This window comes from Balaenoptera borealis (genome assembly GCF_965194805.1).
Source record: "Balaenoptera borealis genome assembly, chromosome: 9".
Classification (NCBI taxonomy): Eukaryota; Metazoa; Chordata; class Mammalia; order Artiodactyla; family Balaenopteridae; genus Balaenoptera; species Balaenoptera borealis.
This window is the reverse complement of record NC_138873.1, coordinates 117,184,858-117,208,413: the sequence shown is the minus strand read 5'-3', so window position 1 is coordinate 117,208,413 and position 23,556 is coordinate 117,184,858. Positions and strand designations below refer to the sequence as shown.

At 36.6% G+C, this 23,556-nt stretch overlaps 1 long non-coding RNA gene across 1 annotated transcript in view; it reads right to left on the bottom strand.

The window, feature by feature from the left end:
• The window catches only part of LOC309634725, a 93,712-nt gene extending 72,607 nt beyond the window's left edge, over nucleotides 1–21,105 (bottom strand). The window contains exon 1 of the long non-coding RNA XR_014248375.1: nucleotides 20,935–21,105. This is a non-coding gene — a long non-coding RNA (uncharacterized lncRNA). The remainder of the gene's footprint in view (nucleotides 1–20,934) is intronic.
• Between the last annotated feature and the right edge of the window lie 2,451 nt (nucleotides 21,106–23,556).

Sequence of the window (23,556 nt, the reverse complement as noted above, 5' to 3'; positions counted from 1 at the left end):
TTAAAGGGGAGACGCAACATATAAATAATTGATGTTCTGTACACTTGTATGATTTTTTTTTAAAGCCATATGTTAAAAGTCATCTGTTCACTCAATTTAAACCATGTTTGAGTTATTTGCATTAGCAGTGCCTCACACAGTTGAATTTTACTTTAAATTCAGATCCCTAATAACAGATCTTCAAAAATTACGTGATTCATCCTTGAACTAAAACATGATGCCTGCAACTTACTAGCCAGTGCAATGAAAGGCAATAGAAATCACCATATTTTTATCAGTAGTCTTAAGCTTTCCTGTATATTAGAATCCCTTGGACTTTTTTTTTCTTAAGTACCAAGGCCGCAGATTCTGCCTCAGACCAACCAAATCAGATTTGTGGAGGGGTGTGGGGAAGACTAAACATTTGAAGGTTTTTTAAAGTACCCCTAGGTGATTCTAATATGCAGCCAAGTTTGGAAACTACTAATTGGCAGAGGACTTTTCAAAGTTAGAAGAGGTTGGTAAGACTTCTGGCTGAATTTCAAGATAAACTGCTTAACTTCCAGCAATAGGCATTCAATGTAAGTGTAATATTTCACTTATGATGATTGAAAATCAGCAAAACCCAGGGGTATAAAGATGGAGGTTTGCTGTTTTTCTTTTAAGATTCTCTGTATCTGAAATTTACTCTCAAGACCCCATTTTTGTCAGCAGCAAAAAATGTTAAATTAACTAATTAATAACACCTAGATACTTTCAGGTAAATTCAGTTCCATCCAATGGTTTGAAAAGCCAGCTCAGTGTTATTTTCTCAACCATCTTGCTGATCACAGGCACCACATAAACTTTCTCTCCTTCCTCCAGTCCTGGCCCTACTGGTTGTTTTCAAACAGAGGGAAGGAGGGGGAAGAGCCCCTTAAAAAAAATTGAGCTTGCGTTCATTGTGAGGAGATCATGGGTGATTGTGGTGTCCTTTCCCAAGTCTACTGCAGATCCAGCTCCTGGAACTTTTGTAGTCTATTTTCTCAGTGAGGGTGATATTTAATACTGGTCCTACCAGGTGGCACATTGGGTACTGCGTGGGTGTCCATCTTGCTTCTGTACACCTTCTTGGTATGAGTAATTTCCAGAAGCCCAGCTGCACTCTGCATCAGGTAGACCCTAGCTGGGGGTCCATACCTCAAGCCTCTCAAAGGCTCAATTTTCCGTTCACTGAGTCATTGAATTTGCTCCTTGGGATGATTAATTTTATGTGTCAGTTGGTTAAGCTATGGTACCCAGTTGCTAAGTCAAACCCAGTCTAGATGTTGCTGTGAAAGTATTTCTAAGATGTAATTATTATTTAAATCAGACTTTGAGCAAAGCAGATGATCCTAAATAACGTGTCAGCCTCATCCATTCAGTTGAAGACTTGAGGTTTCCTGGAGAAGAAACATTTTTGTCTCAAGATTGCAACATATATATATATATACCACATCTTCTTTACCAATTCCTCCATCAATGGACACTTAGGCTGCTTCCATGTCCTGGCTATTGTAAATTTTGCTGCAATGAACATTGATGGTACATAAATACAATGGAATATTACTCAGCCATAAAAAAGAACTAAATAATGCCATTTGCAGCAACATGGATGGACTTAGAGATTGTCATACTGAGTGAAGTAAGTGAGAGAAATACAAATATCATATGATATCGCTTATATGTGGAATCTAAAAACATAGTATAAGCAAACCTATTTACAGAACAGAAATAGAGTCACAGATGCAGAAAACAAACTAATGCTTATCATGGGGAAAAACAAGGGAGGGATAAATTGGGAGATTGGGATTGACATAGACACACTACTATACATAAAACAGATAACTAATAAGAACCTATTGTATAGCACAGGGAACTCTACTCAGTACTCTGTAATGACTTATTTGGGAACATAATCTAAAAAAGAGTGGATATATGCATATGTATAACTGGTACACTTTGCTGTACAGTAGAAACTAACACAACATTGTAAATCAACTGTACTCCAATAAAAATTAATTAAAAAAAAAAAAAGACTGCAACGTAGATCCCCCACCTGAGTTTCCAGCCTGCAGATTTTGAACTCAAGACTGCAACATCAACTCTGACCTGAACTTCCAGCCTGCTGGCTTGCGGCACAGATTTTAGACTTATCAGCCCCCATAATTGCATGAGCCAATTTCTTAAAATAAATCTCTGTGTGTGTGTGTGTGTGTGTGTGTGTGTGTGTGTGTGTGTGTGTGTGTGAGAGAGAGAGAGAGATCTTCTATTGGTTCTGTCTCTCTGGAGAACCCTGACCAATATTTTAATCAACTCTCTCATATATTTTGTGTGCTACCACTTATACCTGTAGGAATGAAACATTTTAACATTTCTGATCTCTATGCCAGCAAGGTGCTTGCTTGCTTTCTCTTCCACTGACCGCCCTTTCATTAGGCCATCCTGTTACTTCTCTTGCTTTCTTCAAGCCCTCATAGGGTGGAACTCAACTTTCTTCAAGCCCTCGTAGGGTGGAACTCAGGCTTTCATATATTGGAACTCAAGGCAAAATAGGGTGTGGTACACAACCACACTCTGAATTCCGCCAAAAAATAATTTATGAGAAAAATCTAATTGTTCTTCTCTGCCCCAGTTGTTCTTCTCTACTTCTTCTGTTACTTTGGGTAACAGAAACCCTCATTCTCTTCACTTCAGTTTGTTTACCATTCCCTGACCCCTCAGCCTCCTCCAAAAGGCAAAAAGCTGCATGGGTATAGGTAGGATGACCAACTGTCCCAGTTTGCCCAGGACTTTCCCAATATTAGTACTGAAATCCCAATCCTAGGCAAACTGGCATGGTTGACCACATTCCAGGGCAGAAGGCAGAGGGGCTCAGACCAACCTATCAGATTTTCTCACTTTAAAATTACTTTGAAATCTTCTCCATCCATCATACAGTAGGCTTTTAATCTCAGGAGTCAAGAATCTTTCAGGTTTGAATTCTTGAAGAATCTCCCATCAAATGGAAACTTCATTTCTCCAACCTGAATGGTGGGAGGGGTTGCTGCAGAAGAGCTTACATACTATATGATATCTCAAAGTAGTAGTCCGTCACAAATCAATTCTTCATATATTAAGCTAAGAGTATACTTTGATAACCTTCCAAATAACTTATTAATCCTCCAAAATAATGAATCTGGCATAGATTGTGAAAGAAGACATAGGCTATGGCACTAGCAAAGTGGCTTTTTGAAAATGAATAAATGCATATTAGTGCCGGTTCATAATAAAGTTGTGCCTATATTTAACATAAAGATTCTACATTGAAGATATATCTTAAAATCAATAATGTCTTAAAAGTGAAGAAATTCATTATTATTGTTAATGATTTAGTAAAAGCAATGTGGAAATGGCACCATCAGTCCACAGAGTTCCTCAGTCACATCCAGGACACGAACAAACAGACCAAACAAGAACAGAAGAATGAGAATCCAGATAAACATGAATGACTTTCCAGCTGTCACTGAGTACATAAGGTCGCAATCTCAGAGAAATTAACTAGAAAGGCAGTAGCAGATCCTGTAGATGTAGGAAGGCAACTCAGAGTCAGGTGGTATGAGAAGCATTGGTTTCAGAAATATTGTGTATATTATGAAACCAGTTGTAATTCTAAAGGTAAAGTCTGACTTTAATTTATGCAGAGGCAGGAAGGTTAAAACACAGGAATAGAAGTGAAAGGGCATATGGGCTGACACCTTGCTAATACACCCCTGCTCTGAATAGATTTTTCAAGGTTCAAATGAGAGCAAACTAGTACAATGGAAATGTGCCACATAGCCAATATCAGTCTAAAGATCTATCATTATAATTGTATTATATGTACTCATTCAAGCATTTATTACACTTTCAGTAAATTAAATAAACACTATTCTGATTTATACACAGTTTATGTTCTATGCAATAACTGAGAATTGTTAGAAAAACAAATTCTTATCTTTTTTATTGCAATGTACTTTTCAAAAACTTCACAACTGTTTGTGCTACTTTGGCTAAGGTTTTATTATGAAATAGATTGATCAGGGGTAAGTACTTCAGAATAAATATCAAGATGTAATATAAGAAATATATATATATAAGAAATGCTTTATTTGCTAATAATTAATGTTTACCATTTTAGACAAAGCAAATACTAATATATATGAGCCGAAAGATATAAACAGAGTCCACAGAAGAAATGACAGGGAAATACAACATGTAACTTGGATTTAGTTCAGATGGCATTTTCATCTTACTGATTCACAAAATTAAAGAAAACTGAACTTCCTTGTCAGTGATTTTTTTTTCTTTGTTGGGAAAACTTCTATCATAAAAAGACATTGTTTTATTTTATTTACTCTTCTTAATAATTTTTCAAGGGTTCAATACAGGTTGAAAAATCCCATTCACCTCCATCCACAGTTGAAATCTTTATAATAGCATGTGGGTTAAAATGCTCTTGGTGAGGGAAAAAAATCTTAATTATTGAGAAATTATTGAGACAATGATATGATACTAGTACCTTAGAAGCTCTCAAGAGAGAAAATTTCATCTTAATTCCTTCTCCAACAGCACTGAGTTCACATGGAAGTTGCCCAATAAAATATTTGCTTATTTGATTTGTTTGTTTGTTTATCCTACCTGGGGGAAGCATTGCACCATAATAATACTAAACCATGCACCTTATTACACCTCTGATAAAATGTGAATGCTTATGCTTCAAATTATACTTATATCCTTTAAATTATATAGGATCAGAATGGACTAAAATCCCATAATTTTCATCCTAATAAAGGTTTTTCTTTTCCCTGTTGTCATCTAATTTAGATCCTCAATCCACATGATACAAAACTTGCAGTTACTATGTTAGGACTTCTCTCCTGTGTCACTTAGCCTCACAAAATTTCTCAAGTAAATTATTATGAACAATTAAAGCCATGTTTTAAAATTACAGCTTAAACTAATTTGAAAAGTGACACCAAATGTCAGCATACAATAGGGCTGAACATATAAAGACTGAGGAAATAGGATACTTCACAAAAAGGCAATAAAAATTCCTTAAAATATTAGGAGATTTTTGTACAATTAGATCCATAATCTCGGAAAGAATTTTGTCCTCATCCCCATATAGTATGTGTTGAGAGACATTTACTTCTCTGAAAAAAATAAGAATATATTCTCCCATTTTCTCAAAAGACAAATTAGAGAAAACCTAAAGTCTGTCCACATCAATTGCTTTCTCAAATTTATTATCAAATCTTTATTGGGTTGAACACTAAACTTGTGACCTTAAAGTCCTTAAACTAACTATATATCCAAGGTGGAATTATGGAGTCAACAAGGCTGCCCTGGATATCATTTTGGGAAACTTAAGTATTTACCACTTAAAATGATAGCTCGTCTTGTGCTCCAATATAACAGATCAGAATACCAGCAAGTCAAGTTGCTGACTACTCGCATTAACTTTTGTAACTATAACATTCTCCTGAATTTTACCTTATTGCATGTAGTAAAGTCCTGAGAAAAAAGGTATTCACATTTTCAAAATTGTTTCTCTCATTTAAACAACACCCACATGGTAGCAACGGGTTGCTAAATCTTTCACAAAATGCTACCTGATGTTCTTTAAAATACCTAGCAGCATTGGACATTCATTTTGGTTAACCATTATAGTCATTTTTTACATTTTTGTATCCTTTTCCAAAGGGGGAGAAATATGGCCCTATATAAACCTAATGCCAAAAAAAATGTAAGCTAGTGCTCATTAAAATACCTAGTCTTTGCCAAAGCTAAATTCTGCCTCAGAATTGGGAGGGCAACGCCCATTCACAATGCCTTTGATGCCACAGCAAATTGTTTCAACCATCTTCATGCTATTTAAAGTATGAAAAAAATACAGACAATCATCTGGAATGCATTACCTTGAAAGTGTTTGACATCCTGGCCATGCCAAAATGAATATGATTGCAGCTCTTGTGGTACAAAACACTTTTACCTCATTATAGTCTCCAGACAACTTCTGTTATAATCCCATTTTCACTTACTATTGCTCTCAAAATACTCCATTGAGAAACTTTCATACTACAAACACAGACTTAAATTTATCTTTTATATTTTTTAAACATGGGGAAAAAACTCCACCCCCACCACCAAAAAAAGTCCTTAAGAATGTCAGAGATTAGATATAAGATCTGAAGATTCCAGACTACCACAGTCATTTCAATGATCAGAATCACACCTACAGAGCACAAGGAGAAGCGAAAATAAAATAAATTCTGAGTTAATCAGTGTTAATGTTTAATTACCATCTGATCTGTTAGAATGAAATTTGAGATTAAGATGTGAAAGAAAGGTATTTTAATTATACACAAATGATCTATGCGCTCCTTCTACCGTATTACTTGCCACCAATAATGAAGTTGATTTTCTTGCCAGAGTAAATGCTATTTATTAGTAAAGAACAATATGCTTAGAGAACATTCACAATTTAGAGAATTTAAAATGTATACATTATAAAAATGTAGGAATATAATATTTAAACTAATGGTATTCAAAACTGATTGAGCTATGACTCAATAATAAGTTTAAAAGATTTCCTATTAATAGAAAAATGTACTACTTTTCCCCCACTCTACAATTATGCCGTCTTCTTCTTCCAGGTAACGAATCTCCCTATATCCTACCAGATGATCCAAACTCCTCATTGTGACCTGCAGTGTCTGACCCTGCCCTGGCTCTTGCATGTCTGCTCTCACCACCCTGCTGTCTTTCTATGCCTTCACTCATGCTGTGCATCTGCCCAAATTACCCTTCCTCTGCTCTACACCTCCTCCAACTGCCTGTGAACACAGACTCATCTTACAGACTTAACTAGAGCATTACCATCCCCTTTCAAGTCTTTCCTGGTGCTCCATACACTTTGAGAAGGATTGACCACTCTTTCATCTGGGCCATTTAGCATTACACCTATAACACTTTCCTGCACATATCAATTTACAAATTCTATCCATCAGCAAGCCCCAGCAGTTCTACATCTGACATCTGTCTTAAATTACCCACTTCTTTTCATCTCCTTTACCACCACTCAGCTCAACCCATGGCATCATTTCCGGTCTTGCTGATCACAATATTCTCCTAACTCGCCTCTTACTTTCCACCCTGCACCTTCCACTCTTTTCCAACCCATACTCCATGCAGCCTCTAGAGTGATCTTTTTAAAATATCTTCGGATCAGCAATCGCTTTAAGTCCTTGACTATGTTCCTGTTGCTGTAAGAAGCAAACCTAAAGTCCCCATGGCCTGCAAGGACCTGTTTCCTTGCAGCCAAAGATCTGGCTCCTCCTGTCTCTCCAGCCTCAGCTCAGATCGCGCCTGACCCCAAAGCCTCATCATTCTCCAGCAACACTGGAATCCTTCCGCTCTTCAAAGACTCTGAAGTCCCCCGTGTTCCTCTCTCACTTCTCCTGGCTCACATAGTGCATTCCCACTGTCATTCCTCAGGTCTCTGCTTGATATCACCCGTAGAAGAGTCCCTCATCACTCTGTGTAAAGTGGTCCCTCCCTCAATTACCGTAGATCGCATTACCCCATGTTTCCATACATACTGAAGGCTCTGTGTTGATTTGTTTACTTGCTCACTCTCTGCCTTCATTCCTAGAACATATAGGTTTCGTGAGGGCAAAACTTTTGTCTGATTGGATATACCGTGGCCTCAGTCTCAGCTCCCTGTCTGACCCATGGCAGATGCTCATTAAATATGTTTAATTAATTAATTAATTAATGACTTAGGTTTTTCTCCCTGTTACACTATAAACTCTTTGAAAGCAAGCATCATGCCTTATTTGTCTTTGTGATCCAGAATCTAGAAAAGTGCTTGGCATAAGATAAATTGTCCATAAATGATTGTGGAATAAATAAATGAAAGAATGTATTTTACAACTTGGTTAGCGTCTTTAGAGACACAAAATGTATAAATTGAACCCTCGAACAGCATCTGGACCTTTGAAGGTATTCAATAAATGTTTGTTAAGTGAAAGAATGAACAGAATATGCACATAGATAACTTACTCCTCTTGCTGCTCTGGAACCTGAAAACATACACGATAAACCAGGATATTAAAATTCCTTATCTAAGGAACAAATCAAAACGTGTCAGGACTTAAAGTTTTAGTTTTGTGCTGATAGTGAGAATCTCTCATTCAAGGCCAATGTCTTTCAGGTGTTCCCATTTTCTCTTCCCAATTAGAGCAAAATCTGAAAACATCTGGAACTTTATACAACTATGCTCTGTGATTTCAGAGAATGTTAGTCAAAAAGTCTGGCCTTGAAAGCACTTTTAAAGTAAAACAGACCAATTTGGTAAGCACTGTTGCTGAAGAGTGCATGTTCTTTAATGATAAAAACCTCTAAATTGTTTCAGTTGTCATTCAGAAAATGAAAAGAATCTCTTTGAACCAAGCTATTGATAACAAGTTCATAGCCTGAAAGTGAAGTTTGAGGCTTGGAGGGGTGTGAAAGCAGGAAAAAGCATTCTTTATAAATAGTTTTTTTTTTTTTTTTGAAGTAAAACATGTGTTTGGATTAAAAGCAATCATCCTTTCGTGCTTATATTTTGGCAAAGAACCTTATGTAGCAATCACAAGATTAAGACCATAAGTGATAGACTTAATAAAAGATCAGTCCATAAAAAAAAAAAATCTGCAATTAAAATCCAATATTTTCCTATTAACCTTGACCCTACCTGGAAAACACACTTTTTCTGTGCTCATTTCACAGGAAAAATAGCCATTCATTTTCTTTTCTTTAGATTCTGCTTTCAAATGACTGCATATACCTTAACTATGCGGTTAAGGGAACTATGTATCATAACAAATAATAGTCTACACAAGATACATTTGAACAAAATAATGTTTTAAAAATATAAAACTTCTATGTGGTACATATATACAATGGAATATTACTCAGCCATAAGAAAGAATGAAATAATGCCATTTGCAGCAACATGGTTAGACGTAGAGATTTTCATACTAAGTGAAGCAAGTCAGACAGAGAAAGACAAATATCATATGTTATCACTTATATGTGGAATCTAAAAATTTTTTTAAATGATACAAATGAACTTTTTACAAAACAAAAACTGACTCACAGACTTCAAAAAACACTTATGGTTACCAAAGGAGAAACGTCATGGAGAGAGAGAAATTAGGAGCTTGGGATTAACATATACACACTACTATATATAAAATAGATAATCCACAAGGACCTACACAGGGAACTCTACTCAATATTCTGTCATAACCTATAAGGGAAAGGAATCTGGAAAAGAATGGATATATGTATATGTGTAACTGCATCACTTTGCTGTACGCCTGAAACTAACACAACATTGTAAATCAACTATAGTCCAATATAAAATAAAATTTAAAAAAAAACAAAAAAATATATAAAACTTCTAAGAAGTCAGAGAAGACTACCAAGATGTTGTTTTATGAAACTTCAGAAATTCCAGAGGTGATTAAAATTTCAGTGTTGCATATTTTGGGTCTTTTCATTTGCATCCTGTAACTGTATTGCTCTTTCCACTACAGCCGCCATATTTTGAATTGCTAATATGAACCAGGCACTTGACATCTGTTATCACTAATCTTTATTCCAGACAGTCAAGTTAGACATTGTTTCCCTTTTGTTGATGAGAGAAGTGAGGCATGGAGAAATCTGACCACTTGCCAGGCAGGATTTAGTACCTTCAGAATCTCCACAGAAGTCTCCAAACCCCCGACAGAGACAGGCTCTCTCTGTGAGTGGTTCTCAGACCAGCAAGAGAATTCTTACTGAAGACCTTGTTAGAAATGCAAATTCTCAGCCCTCCCAGTGGAACCTTCTGAATTAGGAATGCTGGGGTTGGAAGGTGGAAGTCAGTCATCTATGTTTTCAGAAGCCTTTCAAGTGATTTTGCTGCAAACTCAAGGTTGAAATGACTGCTCTAGTTGAAATCATTTGCTTTGAAACGTAACTTCAAGGCAAGCTCCTGGCTCCTTTTCAGGTGAGGACTGCTTCTCCTAAGCCCTATGTGTAGCAGAGCCCTAGCACCTCCACTCTCTGGTCTGTTGATCTCAGTGCCTGTCCTTTCCTCCACACTCCCTGCCTCTTGATCTGTTCTGCATCTCTTCCCCTTATTCTTTGCCTACATCTCTTTTTCCTTGTGATTTTTCTCCTCTGAGATCAACTTTGCAACTTCTGAATCTGCCGTTGTGACATCCCAGTCCTGAGACCACTCAACTACTCCCCTTGGTCTTTTTCTTACAGAAGACTTCCCACTCTGGGAAGTGACCATTAGAAGGCTACAGAGGGCCTACAAAGTTCATCAGAGAACAACAAAACAACCCTTTCCATCAAAGGCTGCTCTGCCATGGCAGACCTAGCCTGGCTATATATACAGCTTGTTGACTTCCACTGTTATCTTCCTGGGGCCTCAATAGCTGGCTTTGGCCAGAAATGGTTACACTCAACGTCAGGTTGGGCCCGGGGTTCAAAAATACAACACAAATATCATGGCTTATCCAGATATTTTAATCTGACATTTAACATCTCATGTAAAGTTAACATCAGCTATGTAAATATGTGTACTCTTTAGACAGAGTTACAAAAATCATGAATAATCTCAAGATTACATCAGCTTTGTAACCAGAAACAGAGGACGTTTCAAGATAAATATCAATGGAGGAAAATGCAAAGTTTTAGATTGTAATCCAACACCAAAATGGCCAAAGGCCAAAGGAGTAGGATTATCCATCAGATCACATACTTAGGCACTCAACAGAAAAAAAAACAGTAAGTTGATAGATGATTGATCAGTTGGATATTTCTCCAATTAGTTATATTACTTTCTGAAAGCCATAATAATTGTTGGAATACTATGCAAAATAGGCTGATTATCAGAAAAAAAAATTTATGTAATAGTTCCCTAATTTATAAAAAAAAAAATTTAAGCAAGAAAAATAACTAATCATAGAAATCTGAAAAAACAAATCCTTATTGATCTTTCTAGTTTCACAGAATTTGTGTGCTCAAATATTCGATGGAAGGCTATGACAAAGTAAGGCTGTTCATATATTCCAATTGTATGATCCAAGTTAAAAATACAGAATGTGACTAAACCTGATTGACCTCCCATGACTGCCATGGGAAGAAAAATTATTAATGACAAAAATCCTAAGTCAAGGAATCTTTATTGATTACATCACAATTTCGTAGGAATGGGGAAAAGATGAATGGATGTTCACCACCCCTCATAACTGTATTAGAAAAGAAAGCAAAGGCATAATCCGCCATGTACCCCACATTACTTTTTTCTTGCAAAAACTACATTAAAACTCTTGGACCGACCATCAACAGATGAATGGATAAAGAAGATGTGATATATATACACATACACACACACAATGGAATACTACTCAGCCATAAAAAACAATGAAATTTTTCCATTTGCAGCAGCATGGATGGACCTACAGGTTATTATGTTAAGTGAAATAAGCCAGACAAAGACAAATATTGTATGTTATCACTTATATGTGGAATCTAAAAAATAAAACAAATGAATATAACAAAACAGAAACAGATTCCCAGATATAGAGAACAAACTCTTGATTACCAGAGAGAAGAAGGAAGGAGGGAGGGGCAACATGAGGTTAAGGTGTTAAAAGGTACAAGCTACTAAGTATAAAATAAACAAGCTACAAGTATATATTGTACAGCACAATGAATATAGCCAATATTTTAAAATAACTTTAAAAGAATATAATCTTTAAAAATATTGAATCACAATGTTGCACACTTGAAACTAATATAATCTTGTAAATCAGCTATATTTCAATTAAAAAAAAAAACAGTGGGACCCAAATTTTAAGATGTACTATTGTAAATGTACTAAGTCCGCTTCATCTCTAATTCACTTCAGAGTAAGAACAATGGTACCTTGCCACGGCATAGTTTTGCCATACTTTTTGTCAGCATATGATGAAATCTTTTTGAGGCAGAAACAATAGTCCAGGAAATTTCCAAATATTTCTGCAATATTTCATGAAGTATCAATACTAGATCCTGGATGTCGAGGCTAACTCTGGGTCATCAATTCATAAACAAATACCCAACCTGCCAATTAATTTCTCAGGCAATTAGTACCAAGAATAATACCGATGCCTAGTCTTTATATAATCCCTAGAGAAAACAGTGATGGAATTCATAAAAATGGTTCATTGTCAAGTACTGACAGAGTAAAAGAGCATTTAAAAAGAAGCCATCAAATTTTATTTTCAATATGAACCACAGAGATTGTTAAGGAAATTTCAAATTCCAAAAAAATTTTTAAAGGAAGTTGCTCTGCTTTTTACTTCCAAATATGTACAGCTGCTTAGCTCTTGGCAAAATATTGATAAATGAAAATGCGTGTCAGAATTTTAGGAGAAAGAAAAATCTATCCATAACGTTTAGTGAAATGAATTATCAGTATTCTATTGCTGAAAAAATCATTTTAATAAAGTATTTTTAAAAAGTGTTGTGCAACCAAGATGCTATTGATCTCTATTTATATGACATAATTATAACTAATCAAATAAAATCGGCATAACATGAAATGTGTTTAATAGTTTGATGCTATCCAAAGGATTGGCAAATTGAACACTGTGTTTAAATTATTTATCTAGATAAGAGAGAACTACTACCAGATTAATAACTTCACAAAAAATAAGTTTCCTGTTACTTATATGATTATTTGCTTCTTTGCTTCTGTTTTATTGTATGTTGTGTTGTTAGGGAAATATTTGTAGCTCTATCCTCCAATTGTCCAAACGTAATCTTCTTATGATACTGAGACACACTAAAATTAACCCAAAAGAGAACACCACTGTCATTTTTATTATTTAATACAACCTATTTACAGGCTATTTGAGAACATGCGTGACTTTAGCAAGTTATCAAGATGTTTGGAGAAAGAGCATGTCGTATTTTTTTGGAAGTAATAAAGTGGAGAATAATTATGAGTTACACTTTAGCTACCAATTTTTCTTCTGAAAAAAAAAATTATTTCAAATCTGTTAAATAACTCATGTTCCTTAGCAGCTAATAAAACAAATAGAATGTAAGCTCCATGAGCACAGAGATCATTGTCTGTTTTTTCACTGATACATTCCAAACACTGAGAAAAGTGCTTGTTACATAATAGGTACTCAATAAATATTTGTTAAACAAATAAGTAAATCATGCCAAAGTATCTAAATGTATTTCTCTAACAAATTCTGACCCTATTGATTCCAGGCAACAATAGCTTTGACTTAAGATTTTCAACAATTTGTCACATTATTTTGTTACCTTAATAAACATAATGTAGAATATCACCATGCTCACTTATAGAGGTTATGGTTTCAAAGTAAATACTATCATATCTCAAAACATTCTCCCTTTCAATATTTACAAAGTTCTATGAAGAAGCAAGGTCTTTAATTGTAAGAAAAAATCATTTTTGTTCCCAGACATACTTGAACTAAGAGACTTTTAAGCCTCAAACCCTGAGGAGAGGGGTCCTTAGTCACAAGAGGGGAATCTGCCTAAAATAAGAGCAAACATTTCAAGTCAGCCTTTCAGGTTATTAGGATTGAGAACAGGAACCTCTGTTCTAGGTGGGACAGGCCAATACTGGGAATGATAAATTTCAAATTTGAGAGTAAATACAGATCTTGGAGATCATCTACCTCAAAGTTTCATTGTACAGATAGGAAAAATTAAAGTCCAAGAAGATAAATTAATTGCCTAATATCATATATTTAACAGTGAAACTAAATTTGAACTCCATTTTTACTTCATCCATACAAAGAAACATGGAAACGGAAAAATGTATTTTTTATAATCTCCATCTTGGAAAAAATTATTGAAGCCTGAGAGAATCAACTATTGCAACAACACCAGATTTTGAACCGACACTACACTCCACAAACAGAAATGGTGATAACTGCCCATACTTACCCAATAACGGCCCAGATACACTTGACAGTATCAGCTCTGTATTATTTTCCATATCTCATCATCTATAAATGCCTCCATGTACCCCTCACCTCTTCCATCCCCACCTTACTTCTTTTCTTCTCTTATACTATTTCACATGTTGTGGGAAGCTTATTTTTGCTATAACAACAGAAACCCAGCTCAGTGCAAGCATAGCAGCCCATATTTCTGCTATAGACCTGGAATCTGCCAACTGGCTGGCTTCACAAGCTGCCGGAGAAGGGAGATTGAAGCCATGTGTCAAGTCATCTCCTCCAGAAACAGCTCAAATATAAGCCCTGCTGTTAACAGGAAGACTGGCTCAGAAACAAAGAATCGGCAGTATCACGTGCAACCATAAAACAAGGCAATGGTAAAGGGTGAGTTTAAGAGTAATGTACTTGGGCAAACAGTTGTTTAAAATGAGTAATCGGTCCTCCCTAGAAGACTTCAGGGGGATGATATCACACTGATACCCACTAAAATTAACAAAATAAGTCCAAGTAATTCCGTTTGTGTCATCCCTCGAAGATTTCATTGCCTGGAGAACACTGACACAAGTGAGATCTGAGTGCATTATCTGCTCCCCTTCCAGATCTTTTCAGTGATTTGTCATTACTGCAGAAACGCAGACCACACACAATGTTAGTTCTTCCTACACCACCCCAGAAATGCCCGAAGGAAGAACTTGAGCATTGTCCTTAAGATTTGGACTCAAAATACTTCACCCAAAATAGATGCCTATTCCTACTTGTAGAATGCTTTTTGGGTGGTTGAAAGGTTGTGGTTCCCCATAAACTCAAGAAACTTTCTATTTTAAGAGTCATTATAGTTTGGTTTAAGAGCATTTTCATTTGATTTGAGACTGAGGAGATTCATGGGGAACTACTTGGTCTATGGCAATCATGTAAAAGGGTTGAATTTTGCTTTTAGATACTTTGCATTAAGTTACAAGTTAGAGTAACTTTCATTGTAGGTTACTTTCACTTTTTAAAGCTATTTTTTCAAAAGGCCTGAATAGAACCTAAAAGTTATTTTGCAAAGCATTTTTGCTTCTAAGTTCCAAATCTACATTTCTAGTTCCTTTATACACAGGACATCAAGTGTTATTTAAAGAGCAATTTTTATGTCCAAAAAAATTTTTCCAGCATTTTAGAGACCTTTTAAAATATAGCTTTAAAAACTAGAGGTCACTTTTTTTACAAGATTAGATGAACCCAAACTTAGATCAACCCTACAAATGCAAAAATTTTAGTAGTCTCCTAGGCTTGAAGAACGAAGTTCTTTCCTGCTAATACACTTCCCGTTTTTTAAAACAATAAACAAATGGTTTTAATAGGATTTCCCCTCCACCACCAAAGTTGAAATTTAAAGGCATGCAATACTAATCCATAATTTTATACAGTTGTTTATTAAATTGCGTATTTTTTTAATTTCAAAGGCAATACGTGATATTTGTAGTAAATTGGAAAATAAAAATACGTGGAAGAAAATAAAAACCACTTATCTTGCCACACAGATAATCACTATTAACACTTTGTTTCATATTCTTCCAGTTTTTCTATGAATATTTATGTATTTTTTATAATTTAACTTTCACATTTTAACAAATATTTTTCAAGATCTTAAATTCTGGAGTTTTCCCCATTATAAAGCAACAGTGTATTAGAGAGACTTAAATACCACTTGGTTCTTCGGTTTTACAAACACTCTATCATTTCCCTTATCTTGTTTATTATTCAATCAAGTTTATATCTCTACTACTCTATTTAAAATCTCCTTTCCCTAGACACTGTTAATTATTTTACCTATTTCTCTTCTTACTTGATCTTTTTTGAAATGTTTCATAATCCTTTTCCTACTCTTTCTGAAATTGTGCAGACTTTTTGCCACCATCCTCTTCGTAAAACACCTTCTTTAATTTAGTGCCTTTTGCCATTTTTCATTGACCTGTTCTGACCACATTTTCTCACTTTTCACCAATTTCTCTCCCAATGCGGCCTTTCGATCTCAGTAGTCTTGGGGAAGTATCCTGGCCCCTCTTTTCAATATTTTCCTTCCTTTAATGATCTCTTCCACTCCCATGCCTTGGAAAATATGCTGATATTATTTTTAGGAAAATTGCAAAAATACTGTGGGCTTAATATTTTATAACTTTTAAAAATTTAATATTGTGATACTTTTGCTAAGTCATTTACTATTTAATATGTAAAGTCCAGATAAAATTCTATTATATGGAAATATATAATTATTATTTAACTAATCTATTATTAATGGACAGTAAGGAGGTTTTTTTGTTGTTTTTTTTTGTGTGTGTGTGTGGGATCTTCCCAGACCAGGGATCAAACCCGTGTCCCCTGTATTGGCAAGTGGATTCTTAACCACTCCACCACCAGGGAAGTCCTTTCTTTTTTAGAAGTAATTTAAAATAAGGCTTTTGTAACATGTTACCGCTGATACTTCTGCATTCGTTTTTTTTTTTTTTTTTGTTAATATTTATTCGAAACAATGCTGCTATGAACATCTTTATATAAACATCTTTGTATATGTTCTGATTATGTTCTTAATTTAATTTTTAAATGGGTATTTCTAGGTTATGGGCATATTTTTAATATGCTTAATTAATTTTGCTAAAATGCCCTCCAAAAAGGTTATATAAATAAATGAATTATTCCCTTTCCCTACTCTTTAGCTATGTTAGGCATCAATATTTTATTTAATCATCAGGTTTTGATGGGGGGGCTGGTGAGGAGTAGACACTTATATGTAACATTATTCTTTCCATGTGTCATGACAGTTGCCCTTCTGGTTACATAAATCTACTGAGTAAATCTCTGAGTCCAGTCACACAGGCCAGCTGGAACCTAATCTCATAAAACCTCCTTTTTTATCTTAATAGTGGGTGCATTCTTCATTGAGCTCTGAGGAGTGTTTTTAATGATTTTTGAAATAAAAATCCTGGTTGTCACAATTCAGATACTTTCTAGAAACATCCTTATTTAAAACCCCTGTTTATTTCAGTTGATGTAGAAAAAGGATAAGGGTTGGTCAGGAGTGGGGGATAAGCAGGAAGAATACATCAAACCAACTCTTGTGGTCTGTGTTCTTCCAAGTGTTAAAAAGTTTAAAAAAGGATTCTTTTCTGAAACAGTTCCAATCAAATCCTCAATAATTTGTTATAAGGCAAAACCTTGGGAGTGGGACCTGTGTTGAACAAGTTACCTGATAATCAATCGTCTTCAACTCGATGTCATGCTGGTTTTTTTTTTTTTTTTTGGTTTGTTTTTTAACATCTTTATTGGAGTATAATTGCTTTACAATGGTGTGTTAGTTTCTGCTTTATAACAAAGTAAATCAGTTATACATATACATATGTTCCCATATCTCTTCCCTCTTGTGTCTCCCTCCCTCCCACCCTCCCTATCCCACCCCTCTAGGTGGTCACAAAGCACAGAGCTGATCATGCTGGTTTTAAAATGGCCCTGCCTCCTGATTCTCCTGTCACACTCAATGGCGTAATCATTGTCCTACATGCCTCGAGTGAAAATCTTGAGTCATCCTTGAATCTTTACTCTCTCAATTCTATATCCAAAATACTTCTTACCTGTTTCTTCTTTCCCATTCCTCTTATAACCACTCTAGGTCAGGATCTCATTGCCTTTTACTTTGACCAGGGGCTTTCTTACTGTTATTGAGAATGCATAAGGGACAAGGGAGAATTGGAAGTGGACCAGAGAGGGACATGTTAACCAGGACTCTGAGACCCATCTCTGCTTCAACTTGATGCAACTGGCAGGGTTGTGGGTAGGGTTGTCAGATTGAGCAAATAAAAATAGAGTATACCCAGTTAAACTTAAATTTCACAAAACTAATGAATAATATTTTAGTATAAGTATGTGTCAACTATTGCATGGAGATACTTCTGTTAAAAAATTATCTGTTGTTTATATGAAATTCAACTTGAACTGAGCATCTTGTATTTTATCTGGCAGCCCTAGTTGTGAGTGGCAGGAAAGGGGGAGGAAGTGGTACCTGAATCAAGGACCAAAGTGCCTTACCTGTGTCTTATCACGTCTAACATATGTCCACGTGTCTTGGAACCTAAAAGCCCAGGCAGTCGAACTCCATGAGATATAGATAAATGTTTGAAATCAGGCTCGAAGGCCTGTAGAGAATTTAGATCACTTTATCTGCTTAATATGGAATAGCAGGAATTAGACTTTATTTTTAAAACCAGGGTAGTCTCAAGCCAAAAAAAAAAAAAAGAGTTTTGAAATATAGATTTTAAAATATTTTACAATGTGAAGTTCACTGAAAGAGTAGGATACAAAACTGTGTGTGTGTATATAAGATGTATCAAATATACAGAAAGAGATAGAATAGATATATTGATATATATTGTCATCATTACATTTTTATACAAGCACACAAGTATACATACATAGAAATAGTAAAAGACTAGAAGAAAAGACACAGGTATATTAACTAGTTATTTCTGGGTGGTGGGATTATGACTGAATAATTTACATATTTTGGCATTTTCCAAATTTTCTCTACAACCTTCAAAGAACAGTTGTCTAATATTGCTCTGTCTCGATGTGGAATTTTCTTCAAATATACAGCATGACTTTTAAAAAATCCTATTTCCCCCAAATACTCTTAAAAACCCATCATACCTCCCAAAGTCTTTCTTTCTTCCCCCCCGGCATTCCAAAGTCTCCTCAAATCTGCTGTATTAGTCAAAACATGTTCTATTCCAAGTCTTAGATAACCAACTCAGAGTAACTTACACTTTAACTGAAAAGTCCAAGGATGGTTTTGACTTTAAGCATAGCTATATTGTCAAGCTGAGTTTTTTGGATGTCCTAGAGGGTGGATTTTTGAGCCAAAACAATTATTCACTGGGAACCTTGGTATATTATTATTCCCCTTTTTAAAGTTACCAATTCAAAACACTTCTTCCTTAATCTTTCTGTTCAATTCATAAATCTTATTATTCTATGTATTAATTGAGCCTATTTTAATAATCATTGGCAATAGAGATTTTACAATGTAATTATGTATATTTCCCTTCAATATTTTAAAACTGTAATTACAAATGTAATAAATTTAATTTCCTTTTGAAGGACACCCAGATGATTAGAGAAACCTTCCTATGCACCTCAGTAATTCTCATAAAGACATGCTTATAAATACAAGCTTTGAGATGTTTTATGTGGTCAAATCTTATTTTATAATATTATAAGACTTCAACTAACAATCAGAAGTTTAAGCATTCGTTACTCAGTTACTCATTTGTTACTCTACCAGGATAATATCTCCATAAGTTTTTTTAAAAGCTTAAACTGCTGAAATCTGCACAAATAATATTTCACCACCAAAAACTGCAGTCCCGTACGTTTGGTTGCTTCATCCCTCTATGCTTAATTCTCAGAGCTAGAGTTTCAGTTCTCCTTGGAGTTAAAGACATTTATCCCCTAGGAGGCAAGCACCTTCTCAGTTGGTGAGGTTAAGGTGGCTTGAAAACCCGAGGTTTTGTCTCAGGTGTGACATCTGGAATTGTAATTATCCAGGGTCATTTTTGTCAGGACTCTAAAAACTAAGCTAAACTTATTTTTATGACTAATGTGTCATGGGATCTGCTTAGAAGTCCACAGAGTTCATGTCTTTGGGTTAAATCTTATCATTTCCTAACTCTTCCACCTTATCCCAGAAAACTAAAGCCTTTCAGATAAACTACTACTTCTCAGAGTGAACAGTGGATATCTATATATACATGATACACAACAACATAGTGTATATGTATGTGTGTGTGTGCATATACTGGATATATATGTAGATGTATGTATGTGTATACACACACACACGAAATTAACTTCCTTAAATGATCTGATGGTCTTGTGTTTTTCAGCTCTCTAGAAGTATTTATGTGTCTCTCTTGCAGCTCTAATACTGCATGACACATAGCACATGCACAACCCCAGGAGGCACCAGAGACCATAATGTGAACCAGACATTCTGAAACTGTGCATCTCTACAAAGATATTAAAGCCATGGCATGGGATTTCGACATTCTTTTAATTGGAAGAAATCCTGCATTACTTTATGTTATTCTCATCAGCTAGCTTTACCACCCTTAAAAATATTAAAATCTTCTGATTAAATTCTCTCATGTGTCTTAACCTTCAGTGACAGCTTCTAAGATCATTCTAAGGACAACCACGGAGAAAATAAAAAATCCAGGAGACATCAGTCTTCAGATGCAACTTGACCCGGTACAATCAGGGCTGTCTCTTCCCATCTCTCAGTTCTCAATTCTGGTTTCTCTCTTTGTCTGTCTCTCTCTGTTTCTCTCTCTCTCTCTCTCCTACTCTCTCTTTACCTTCTAGTGAATATATTGTCCTTTGTTCTACTAGTGTCTTTCTTCCCCTTACCAAAGAAATCCCCAATCCACTTTGATTTCTTTATTTTTTTTTTTTACTCCATTATTCTAGCTTACTTAACAGCCTCACTGAAGCTTCTTAGGCAACCCAGAACTTGCCAAATTTTATATTTAGAAAATATCAATGCTACAATTTTTGAGGAACACAAATACCTTTCTTAGAAAATATCTTTAAATTCTGTCTATAAGAAGAAATTGGATCAAACACCAACAAAAGAAAGTAATAGCTCTCTCAGAACAAGACGGCAGAGGAGTAACATGGAGATCACCTTCCTCCCCACAAATACATCAGAAATACATCTACATGTGGAGCAACTCCTACAGGACACCTACTGAACGCTGGCAGGAGACCTCAGACCTCCCAAAAGGCAAGAAACTCCCCACGTACCTGGGTAGGGCAAAAGAAAAAAGAAAAAACAGAGACAAAAGAATAGGGATGGTACCTGCACCTCCGGGAGGGAGCTGTGAAGGAGGAAAGGTTTCCACACACTAGAAGCCCCTTCACTGGCAGAGATGGGGGTGGGAGGCAGGGAAGCCACGGAGGAGAGCGCAGCCACAGGGGTGCGGGGGGCAAAGCGGAGAGATTCCCGCACGGAGGCTCGGCGCCGACCAGCACTCACCAGCCCGAGAGGCTTGTCTGCTCCCCCACTGGGGCGGGCGGGGGCTGGGAGCTGAGGCTCGGGCTTCGGTCGGATCGCAGGGAGAGGACTGGGGTTGGCGGCATGAACACAGCCTGAAGGGGGTTAGCGCGCCACAGCTAGCCGGGAGGGAGTCCGGGAAAAAGTCTGGAACTGCCTAAGTGGCAAGAGACAATTGTTTCAGGGTGCGCGAGGGGAGGGGATTCAGAGCACCACATAAAAGAGCTCCAGAGATGGGCACGAGCCGCGGCTATCAGCACGGACACCAGAGATGGCATGAGACACTAAGGCTGCTGCTGCCGCCACCAAGAAGCCTGTGTGCAAGCACAGGTCACTCTCCACACCTCCCCTCCCGGGAGCCTGTGCAGCCCGCCACTGCCAGGGTCCCGTGATCCAGGGACAACTTCCCCGGGAGAACGCACGGTGCACCTCAGGCTGGTGCAACGTCACGCCGGCCTCTGCCGCCGCAGGCTCGCCCCGCCTCCTCCGTACCCCTCCCTCCCCCCGGCCTGAGCAAGCCAGAGCCCCCGAAGCAGCTGCTCCTTTAACCCCGTCCTGTGTGAGCGAAGAACAGACACCCTCAGGTGACCTACACGCAGAGGCGGGTCCACATCCAAGGCTGAACCCCGGGAGCTGTGTGAACAAAGAAGAGAAAGGGAAATCCCTCCCAGCAGCCTCAGGAGCAGTGGATTAAATCTCTACAATCAACTTGATGTACCCTGCATCTGTGGAATACCTGAATAGACAACGAATTATCCCAAAATTTAGGCAGTGGACTTTGGGAGTAACTGTAGACTTGGGGTTTGCTTTCTGCATCAAATTTGTTTCTGGTTTTATGTTTATCTTAGTCTAGTATTTAGAGTTTATTATCATCGGTAAACTTGTTTATTGATTTGGTTGCTCTCTTCCTCCTTTTTTTTATAGATATATAGATATATTTTTCTTTTTCCTTTTTCTCTCTTTGTGAGTGTGTATCTGAATTCTTCTTTGTGTGATTTTGTCTGCATAGTTTTGCTTTTACCATTTGTCCTAGGGTTCTGCCTGTCCGTTTTTTATGTTTGTTTGTTTTTGTTTGTTTTAGTATAGTTTTTAGCACTTGTTATCATTGGTGGATTTGTTTTTGGGTTTGGTTGCTCTCTTCTTTCTTTTTTTTTTCCTTTTCTTTATTACTTTTTAATTTTTTTAATTTTAATAATTATTTTTTATTTTTTATTTTAATAACTTTATTTTATTTCATTTTTTTCTTTCTTTCTTTCTTTTTTTCTCACTTCTCTTCTGAGTTGTGTGGCTGACAGGGTCTTGGTGCTCCAGCCAGGTGTCAGGCCTGTGCCTCTGAGGTGGGAGAGCCGAGTTCAGGACATTGGTACAACAGAGTCCTCCTGGCTCCTCATGATATCAAACAGCAAAAGCTCTCCCAGAGATCTCCATATCAATGCTAAGACCCAGCTCTGCTCAATGACCAGCAAGCTACAGTATTGAACCCCTGTGCCAAACAACTAGCAAGAGAGGAACACAACCCCACCCATTAACAGAGAGGCCACCTAATATCATAATAAGGTCACAGACACCCCAAAACACACCACTAGACGTAATCCTGCCCCCCAGAGGGAGAAGATCCAGCCTCATCCACCAGAACACAGGAACCACTCCCCTCCACCAGGAAGCCTACACAACCCACTGTACCAACCTTAGCCATGGGGGCAGACACCAAAAACAACAGGAACAACGAACCTGCAGCCTGCAAAAAGGAGACCCCAAACACAGTAAGTTAAGCAAAATGAGAAGACAGAGAAACACACAGCAGATGAAGGAGCAAGGTAAGAAACCACCAGACCAAATAAAGAGGAAGTAGGCAATCAACCTGAAAAAGAATTCAGAGTAATAATAGTAAAGATGATCCAAAATCTTGGAAATAGAATGGAGAAAATACAAGAAACGTTTAACAAGGACCTAGAAGAAGTAAAGAGCAAACAAACAATGATGAACTACACAATAAATGAAATTAAAAATTCTCTAGAAGGAATCAATAGCAGAGTAACTGAGGCAGAAGAACGGATAAGTGACCTGGAAGATAAAATAGTGGAAATAACTACCGCAGAGCAGAATAAAGAAAAAAGAATGAAAAGAATTGAGGACAGTCTCAAAGACCTCTTGGACAACATTAAACACAACAACATTTGAATTACAGGGGTCCCAGAAGAAGAAAAAAAGAAACGGACTGAGAAAATATTTGAGGAGATTTTAGTTGAAAACTTCCCTAATATGGGAAAGGAAATAGTCAATAAAGTCCACGAAGCGCAGACAGTCCCATACAGGATAAATCCAAGGAGAAACATGCCAAGACACATATTAATCAAACTAACAAAAATTAAATACAAAGGAAAAATATTAAAAGCAGCAAGGGAAAAGCAACAAATAGCATACCAG